The sequence below is a fragment of the Dreissena polymorpha genome, chromosome 4 (assembly GCF_020536995.1).
Source record: "Dreissena polymorpha isolate Duluth1 chromosome 4, UMN_Dpol_1.0, whole genome shotgun sequence".
NCBI lineage: Eukaryota > Metazoa > Mollusca > Bivalvia > Myida > Dreissenidae > Dreissena > Dreissena polymorpha.
The window spans coordinates 64,013,888-64,022,852 of record NC_068358.1 but is presented as its reverse complement, the minus strand read 5'-3'; the positions used below and the strand labels follow the sequence as shown (position 1 = coordinate 64,022,852).

General features: G+C 32.4%; 1 protein-coding gene across 1 annotated transcript in view; it reads left to right on the top strand.

The window, feature by feature from the left end:
• The first annotated feature begins 8,078 nt into the window (after positions 1-8,078).
• LOC127876287 (synaptotagmin-6-like) overlaps positions 8,079-8,965 on the top strand; it is a 92,285-nt gene continuing 91,398 nt past the window's right edge. Inside the window, exon 1 of the mRNA XM_052421411.1 lies at positions 8,079-8,250. The gene's annotated coding sequence lies outside the window, so the exon portion shown is untranslated. The remainder of the gene's footprint in view (positions 8,251-8,965) is intronic.

The following is an 8,965-nucleotide window of genomic DNA, read 5'->3' as shown; positions in this document are numbered from 1 at the left end:
TTTCAAATGCATTAAGACACTCTTTTCTTTTGCAAAAAATGTTGAACAAAAACTTGAAAATATTTAATATACTAAAGTGTAGTAATAATTAAAGTTTTGTATGAGCATCAAAAACAGTGTCAAATTCATACCAGTGCCTATTTAGTAGCAGTACTACTTGTGGTAGAAATAATTCATTTTGTATAATACAACATACATAAATTAAAAAATATAGCTGCCCATACAGTTCAATACAATGTTCAATTAACTACACTATGCAAAGTTGAAATATGACATCAAGCTTGGAATAATCTTTTCAATAATGAATAATATGCTGTTTTAATTTATAAGAAAAATAGACACTTGCATATAAAAACTGATTTTACATCAAAACTAAATGTTTAATTTGATTTTTAGCTCCACTGGCCAAAGGTCCTGTGTCCATCGTGCATCCATGCATAAACTTTTCCTTTAAACATCTTCTCCTAAACTACTGGTCCAATTCTGATGAAATTTCTTAGGAATGTTCCTGGGGTGAACCTCTTTCAAATTTGTACAAATTATGTCCCTGGGGTCAAATTTGACTCTGCCCTGGGGGTCACAAAATTGAAAAATTGCTTAAATAAGGCCTATTTTGTGAAAACTTTCAAAATCTCCCGTCCATAACCATTGGGCCTAGGGCTATCAAATTTGGTATGCAGAGACATCTAATAGTCCTCTACCAAATTTGTTCAAATTATACCCCTGGGGTCAAATTTGACCCTGCCCGGGGGTCACAAAATTGAACATATGCTTATATAGGGTATATTTTGTGAAAACTTTACAAATCTTCTCGTCCATAACCATTGGGCCTAGGGCTACCAAATTTGGTATGTAGTGACATCTTATAGTCCTCTACCAAGTTTGTTCAAATTATGCCCCTGGGGTCAAGTTTGAACCTGCCCCGAGGGTCACAAAATTGAACATATGCTTATATAAGGCCTATTTTGTGAAAACTTCAAAAAAATTCTTGTCCATAACAATCCGGCCTAGGGCTATCAAATTTGGTAAATAGTGACATCTAATAGTCCTCTACCAAATTTGTTCAAATTTAATCCCTAGGGACAAATTTGACCCTGCCCCGGGGGTCACAAAATTGAACATATGCTTATATAATGCCTATTTTGTGATAACTTAAAAAAAATCTTGTCCATAACCATTAGGCCTAGGGCTTCACAATTTGGTATGTAGTGACATTGTATAGTCCTCTACTTAATTTGTTCAAATTATGCCCCAAGGGTCAAATTTGACCCTGCCCCGGGGGCCACAAAATCAATTATATGCTTATATAGTGCCTATTTTGTGAAAATTTTAAAACTCTTCTTGTCCTTAACCATAAGGCATAGGGCTACCAAATTTGGTATGTAGTGACATGTTATAGTTCTCTACCAAGTTTGTTCAAATTATGCCCCTTGGGTCAAATTTGACCCTGCCCGGGGTCACAAAACTGAACATACGCTTATATGGGGCCTATTTTGTGAAAACTTTAAAAATCTTGTTGTCCATAACCATTGGGCCTAGGTCTACCAAATTTGGTATGTAGTGACATCTAATAAACCTCTACCAAATTTGTTCAAATAATGCCTCTGGGGTCAATTTTGATCCTGCCCCAGGGGGTTACAAAATTGAATTAACGCTTTTAAAGCGCCTATTTTGTGAAATCTTTAAAAAATCTTCTTGTCAAAAACCATTTGGGCTATGGCTACCAAATTTGGTATGCAGAAACATCTTATAGTCCTTTACCAAGTTTGTTCAAATTATGCCCTTTGGGTCAAATTTGATCCTGACCCGCATGTCACAAAATTGAACATTATATACGCTTATATCTTGCTTATTTTGTGAAAACTTTGAAAATATTCTTGTCTTTAACTCTAGGACCTAGGGCTACCACATTTTGTATGTAGTGAGATATAGTAGTCCTCTACAAAGTTTGCTCAAATTATGCCCCTGGGGTTAAATTTGACCCAGCCCAGAAGGTCACAAAAGTGTACATGTGCTTAAATAGGGCCTATATTTAAGTGTTTGCACATGCAGAGAAATTTGTTTCAGCCTTTTTTCAGCAGTGGAGCGATACAGGGCCATCATGGCCCTCTTGTTTAAATACTCAAAAAATGAAACCGTGTTCATGCTTGCATTTTGTACTAAAAAATTCGAATGAATATTACAATAATACATTCTTAATACTTAAGTATTTAATTAACAGTTTTGTCTGAGAAAATCACTAAATTTTATATATTTATTCAAATTCACATAAATCATATTTAAAAAACTCATAATTACTTCAAATCCTTTCACACAATACTGAAAAAAATGCACAGTTTCTGATTGTTATTGATTCTTTATTATTTTATACATGTACCATTTTTTAATCTTGATGCATCCTCAATTGTATAATGCACATCTTAATCTGTTTTAACAATTATAATATAAAGATTAAGGCTGACTCAGTAAAATAATAATCCATGATTTCTGCAGTACTTGCAGACAAACTAGGAATACTGCTGTGATATTATCTATCTATCTAATGGGATATTAATTTGGCTTCAATAGAAAAAAATCAAAGCATACACATGTATAAAATGTGTATGTATATATTAGTTAAACTTTAATTGATTGACCATCGATAAAAAGTTATTATAATATATGTATATATATACATATCCTTGTAAAACTAAAAATTAAATATGTATGTTTCTATAACATCATTTAGGACTTATTTTCAGACAAAGTAGAGTGAAGCTTAAAACAGTATCCAATTGTAACAGTCAATTTTGGGAAATCAACCTTATAATTATTTTCTGTGTTGGTCAATGTCATAATTGGTATAAAATGTATATTGAACTGGAAGTTTTCCTTATTTTAAATGATAACATTTGCTTGGTCAGCCATAATTGTCACAATCAAGTGGTCTTTTTACACTGTAGTTTTCTCACTGACTATGGGTTTGTTCTGAGAATGAGCCACACAAAGTATCGTTGGGGAGATGAGTTGTCAATTTTATGTTTATCAGTCTTTCATAATCCAGTATACCTGTAAAAAGTGAATTTGTAACTAATAATCACACAATATACACAATTAAAATTGTATGCATTTAGATTTATTTAGTACTGCAAATTAATCATTTTCCAAAAATATGTAGCAACATTATATTATATAATGCAGCAATACTAAAGTAATTTACTAATTAAAGGTCGCTGATGTGTAATGGATGTGGTGTACACCTAATGATCTGGAGGTCACTGGTTTGATCCCCAGTGTGGGAGCATTCTTAAGAAATCTCCAAGAGACACCCAAGTACTGGTTCTAGGCCCAGGAAACGAACTCAAGAGCATTTCACATACATGTATGTAGTTAGTACTTTAAATTTAATCGAACTAAAAATTGGATAAAAAATAAAAACTGAAACCCTTATTAATACATTTTATTTTGAATCAAGCAAATGTGGAAATTCATTAAAAATAATGAGAAAAAAATAAAAATTCTACTTTAAAGTAATCATGATAATTTAGATTATTTTCAGATCATTTAATGATGATAATGATACAATTATATATTACCTAAATGATAAAAATAAAACATGTAATGTTAATTTATGAAAAAAACGTTTTAATTTTATCAATATCATGGTAATTACAACTAGATACAGGCAATTAGATCAGAAACGTGCATTGATTATATTAATGATCAACCCAGACATTTGTAGTGATTTATGGTCACTATTTTGATTAACGTTTTATACATGACCTGTCATAAAAGGTATTTTTTAGCCAGTACTACAATTGGCAATGATAGTCTGTATTGCATACATATTCCACCGTCTATTATCGATTCGCTTCCTCAAACTGAACAAATATTTAATGTTTACATCGCGAAACGTAATGCATCCAGTTTCACTTTCGGTTTGGTTGGTTTTGTAAACACCGTAATTTCATCTTAAAAATTGGATGATAGGGTGATTAAATAATAATGGAAAAGTAAATCACTTGGATAATAGGTCAAAATGCAACACAAATGAACGTTAATAGTGCTCTTAATATCAAAGTTTCGGTAAAAAGTTTGGCGCTAGTTCAACGCGCATCGTATACAGCCTCATAACAATAGACTGACAACCTTTTGGGTAGTAAAGTAGTAATACAAGGCAATATGGCGACCGTTAGCCACGAGGCCTATCTTACGGAGGAATCCGAGATAGCCGATGTATCACGATTGGTAAATAAACGTGTAAACATTCGAACCGGGAAAACACAGTGTTCCGACACGCTTACCTTAATGCCATCGTTAATCCGATGTTTATAACAATTAAGTTGACAACTTTAATCCGATGTTTATAACAAAAACGTTGAAACAATATGCACTTCCACTTCTATCTTCCATGTCTTTATCGAAACTTAGCTTAAACCACACTATTGTATTGTATTCCTATCGAAATATACATTTATGCATGATTATCACACACTCCAAAATAGGTTTTGAATTCGTTCGATGTTTTTAACAAATAGTTTACTGTTAAAAAGCACCACGTCTGACAGGTCCTTATATTCCCTAGAGTTAAGATAAAACTATTATGTTTCGTCACAGAAATGACGTCACACGATGTACTACGTAATATATTTCGTAATATAAAATATTTCTATTTTCGGTGCGCGTAATGTGACGTCATTAAATGGGTCGAAGTAGTCCGGCTAGTATGGTAATACGGAATTGGAAACAGCGAGTAGCGTAATACGGGATTTTTTATTTCAACGATTGATACAACCTGTATTTTGTTAAAAGCATTAAACAGGTATATGATAAACATGTTTGATTCTGCTCAAGCTTAGAGGATATAAAACAAAAACAAGGAAATATTAGGAAGCACTAAGATGCAAAAAATGGATGAGTTATGTAATTCCGGGTTCCGGAAACCATCAATCGAACCCTGGGCAAGATTGTATTACTGAAGATTATTAACGACAATACAACAGAAAACGTATTCCTGATATATTTATATTTCATAGAACTTAAAAAAGGAATTTCACGAGAACTATGCTGCCCGAAGCAAACTCGAGTTCACTTGTAAAGGTTCGGATATCGTCACGGGAAATTCACATGGAATATATTGTGACACAAAAATTAAAAACGAGCATTTGTGTCTCGTTATCAAATGTTGCCATTTCTCATCTAGCGTAAAAAGTTTGACTATTGCTACAAGGGACACTGATTTGTAATTGGTAAACTTAATTATACGAAATATTTTTACGAAATATTCGTTGTTTTCAAGTATTTATTTGACTTAAATCTTCTTAATGTCATTAGGTGTGTATTTAGTTTTTCTATTCACTTCTTGTTTCGTTCTCTAATTGTAATTTTATCTATATCCCTTTATTTAATTTCTTTCATTAAATATTGTTTTAAAATGAACATTCTGTTGATTGCTTCTATTTATAGCATGTATATCTCTTTCATGTATTACCTTTAATACGTTCCAATTACATAGAATCAAATTGTTGACGCCAGAGAATATTCTGACAAGACTTACGAGGGATGAGCGGAGAAATAAACGATATGATTATATGAAACAGGAAAATGGGTTGATAAATGATAGGATTAGTCATTGGTTTCCGAACATAATCAAATTAAACCATAATACCGCTATACAACCTTAATATATAATAATTACAACACGTAGACTATTTGTGTGTATATATATATGTATTTCAAGCTTGCACGACCTAATCCATTAAAGTGTACGTAAATTATGTCAATACCCAATAAGGTTACCTATATTTGGAAAGAATGTTGCAATCACACTAAGCAAAGGTCATTTTTTCATTTCTGTTTGCTTTCTTGGCGAAAAAGTTCAGCACATCAATTTGAGGTTGATACAAAAGTTGTTTGCTTGAGATATTGAGATATTCCGTTAATGCACCATGGCGGCCACAACACAAGAAACACAACTTTAGTATTTTTGTGTTGAAAGAGTCCTCTTCATTTACCACAAGTGAACATACTTTTGACCCTAACGACTAAAAAAATAGGCTTGAAGTGAAGAATTGATTTTATTTACATGTGCATGTGGTTCGTTTTATTTATAGCCAATCAAAAACAAATGTCGCGAAATGCTTTTGTCGCAAAGTCATTTTTAAATTAGTTAAGTTTTTACAAAGCACGTACATATTTTTCACGTTTGTTATCATACTTTTGTGGGAATAATAACTATAAAGGGCTCTAATACAAATGATTTATTCAAGAAGTGTGTCTCGTTTACGACTAGTAAGGCTATATTTGTGAAGTTAAATGAAAGTACATACTGGGATAGGCTTTCCTAAAAACGAAAGACATTTCTATGAAGTCATATGCAAATGTTTGTGTCCAAACAATAACTGATGCGTGGTTTATCTTGTTTATGGAAAGTTGCATATTGCTCATTTATCTGTGTGGTAGAACATTAACCTGCTCATCTATTCGCTGCGATTTACGATAGTATGTATCTATTATAGCAGAAAGACAATCATATTCAGTTGTCAAAGAATGATAAGAACATCATTTGTAAAACGAAGATGACCTGAAGTAGGACAAATGAGTTACACAATACAAAAATCATTACTTAAATGTACATGTCTATGTTTTATTTTGTTTTGATTAAAACCGTTCCAAAAGAAACTGTATTAAAATTTGATAAACATGTTCAATATTTTTCAAACATTAAAAATATAGTGTATGTACTTATAGATTGTCTATGTTTGCAATATATTTTAAGCACTAAAATTGGTTGAGCAATTATAAACACCAATGTGATATCTGCCATAGATTTTTAATATCAATTATGTATAAAGTTTAACCTAACTATGTTCGCCATAAAGAAACAACCTGAAAAGAGGCCATGTGTTCTTATCAGTTAATCAATTTTTTTCAATCAGAGAGGAAACGTGAAGAAGGACCAGTTTAAACGTTTATTATAATTTAAGTCGTAAGATAAAAATAGATAAGATGTTTACAATTATGTCGAGTAAAAAATCAAGGAACAAACCATGGTTTGCTATGCATAACAAAGGTTCTGAGCACGCTGAACATCGAGCTGAATCTTTTTTTTAATCAAATCCCAGTGCACATAAAATAATACTGACGTCTTGAAATGGTAGAATCTTTTTACAATAAAAAACAAAATGGTGTGCTTTAATTTTGCTGACCACGAGCCGCAATGTGTATGCATTTCCAAAATCAAAGTCATATATGTACTTTATTCTTATTTGTATTATTATACAATTGTATTAGTTGTTCCTTTGTATGAAGTTCAAACACATGATTATAATGTTCCAATTTCTCATAGGATATTCTCTTATTTAGAAATATTCACTAAAAAAGGAAGGTACATAACATAGAAGACATATCTTTCTCGAGATTTGTTTTTGTTTCTTATTTCTCTGCAATATAAATGGTGGGTTGTAAAGAAACAGCATCACACAATTGCTTTGTAAATTTAAAACTTTATTCACGAGGTAAAGGACATCATAAACACAAAATCAAACGCTGAAAATAATGGAAAGTACTTTGCTAGGTAATGCTATTTAGGGTGCTTTGCCATGCGTTATTAATTGCACCACAATCCTTAAGTTTAAAACGTTCTGCTTCAAAAAGTGCACTTGCTGGAATATTGCACTTGCAAGTTTATGACACATAAATAAAAAACCATTTACAAACCCCATATTTTACGAACAAATAAAGGTTAGCGTAAATTTTCATGGACGTTTTTTACACCTTACTAACGTACATATTGCTAACATTCTGACACACTCTAGATGAAAATAAATTAGTTTGTCTCGCCTTATACTGAATTGGAATTATCAAGTGCTGTATAAAAAAAACAAGCAGGTGCATTTGTACCCGTATAATCGCGATGCTCATGTTTACACTTCTCGCCATCGTCAAGCAAATTGACTGACTGAAGAAAATTACTGCAAGTCTCTTCAATTGGTAATTCCGATGTGCCCTGAATAATTATCGGTTGGAAATCTCCTGTTCGCAACAAGTTGTCGCCTGATACTCAACGAAGACAGACGGCATATCGAATCTGGCAGGCTTATCGATTAGTTGCGGACAGGCACAAAGTGGGATCTGTATCTCAGTGCAAAACATGACATCTGACCATCATTAAAGCGTACACGGCGCTTTATGAGGCGGATATCCAACAGTGCTTTAAAGCTAAGGACTTACAGCTCGTTTTCATGGAATATTTTTAATCACTGAACACGGGTAAGTGAATGAATTGGGTGCTTAGCAGTTTTGAGCATATTTTTTGTTAATTTTTAATTTGGAAGTCTTTATAAGTCTTTGTAAATGTTAACAACAAACAAATTAAGTATTTGTCTATTGTAAACGGTTGTGGTTCGGTGTCAAAATTTACGATCAAGTTTAGCAATACCATTCGAGAATGTCATTTTAAAGGGGCCTTTTCACAGATTTTGGCATTTTTTAACTTATTCATTAAATGCTTTATATTGATAAATGTAAACTTTGGAACGTAAAAGCTCCAGTAAAAAATCAAGAATAAAATTAAAAAAAGGAAAAAAACATTGCCCGGAGCAGGATTCGAACCAGTGACCCCTGGAGTCCTGCCAGAGTCCTGAAGTAAAAACGCTTAAGCCTACTGAGCTATTCCGCCAAGTACACATAGTGGACGTATTTTATACCTTATATAAGCAATCTTCGTAGTTTCACAAAATTTAACGACAAAAACAGAACTCTCCAAATTATTCAATTGTTTCGCGTTGCAACGCTTTATAATTTTTAGGTTTTAAAATCGTCAAAAGATGCATATAATGGCTATATTAGACCATGGTAAATGTTCAGTATTACTGTTTCCTCACAAATATCATAACTAAAACGAAAATGTGCGAATCTGAAACAACTTTTTTAATTTTGTCAATTTACCAAAGCGTGAAAAGATCCCTTTAACACATGCTCATGA